The following is a 1,210-nucleotide window of genomic DNA, read 5'->3' on the forward strand; positions in this document are numbered from 1 at the left end:
CATCTCTCTCTAACCTTATTCTTACTTCAAGCATCTTCTAGTTTAAGTAAAAGATCTTTCTTTTAGCATTCTCTTTTCTTGTATTTGCTAAAGCTCTGTGTGTAACCAAAGATTGTTTAGATAGGTTTTCATTACCTTATATTTCCGCAAACAGTCTTGTAAAATCTATATTGATCTTCTCTATCAATATATATTTTAAATTTGAAAATATTGTGTTTGTATTCATCCCCCCCCCCCTCTACAAACTGTTTCTCTTACTGATTTTTACATTTCATTCTTCCTACAATAGTTTTGATATTGTAAATTTCAAAAAAGTGTCAAAGACCTTCCAGCCTAATGGTAAAGGCTTGGGCATGGCTTAGTCATGAACCCGAGTTCGAGCCCTGGGAAGGGAGTGTTGGCGACATTTAAGTGAGGCCATGTCCAAATTTGCCGGGGATTAGTCGGGCTTTGGCCTGGACACCCTTTCAAAAAAAAATCCTTTTTGTAAAGATTTCATTATAATCTGAGTAATATGGATAATCATAGAGTAAAACAAATCGACGACATTAAAAATGAAAAAGCTAAAAGCGTCTACGAATACATTCGGAATTCGAATTCCGAAAATGAAGAAAATGATCAAACCGTTCACGCACATGTTCACTCAAACGTCAACATATGTGTTCACTCGTGCACATATGTGTTCAATTGGTTCACACAATATGTCCATTTGGTTCACACACATATTTCAATTGTTCATTAGGTTCACACATTGTTTTGATGAAGATTATAAACCTAATTTTTCAATTGTTCATTAGGTTCACACATTGTTCATTAAGTTCACACATTGTTCATTAGGTTCACACACATGTTTCAATCTTATTTGGATGTCGTCGCCTGGTAATCCTTCCAAATCCTCTATTGTTTTGATGAAGATTATGAACCTAATTTTTAACTATTGATTTAAGATATTGATCGATGCGATTAACGGTTTTTTTATTGATTGGAAGTTATAGAATAGGCCGACAAAATAGGATACGTTAAGATCATTCACTTTTTACAATTCTACCCTCTAAACTATTGTGAACCTAATTTTTTATTAATATGGTAATTAAATAATTAAATTTTTAGTCTCAATAAATAACAACCGTTGGATGTTCAAATCAACGACCAAGATCGGTTAACAAAGTTAACACGATAATCTTGGTTAGTATTTGAACCAGCCCCTATA

Source organism: Cynara cardunculus (assembly GCF_001531365.2).
Source record: "Cynara cardunculus var. scolymus isolate 2C chromosome LG 17, CcrdV1, whole genome shotgun sequence".
NCBI lineage: Eukaryota > Viridiplantae > Streptophyta > Magnoliopsida > Asterales > Asteraceae > Cynara > Cynara cardunculus.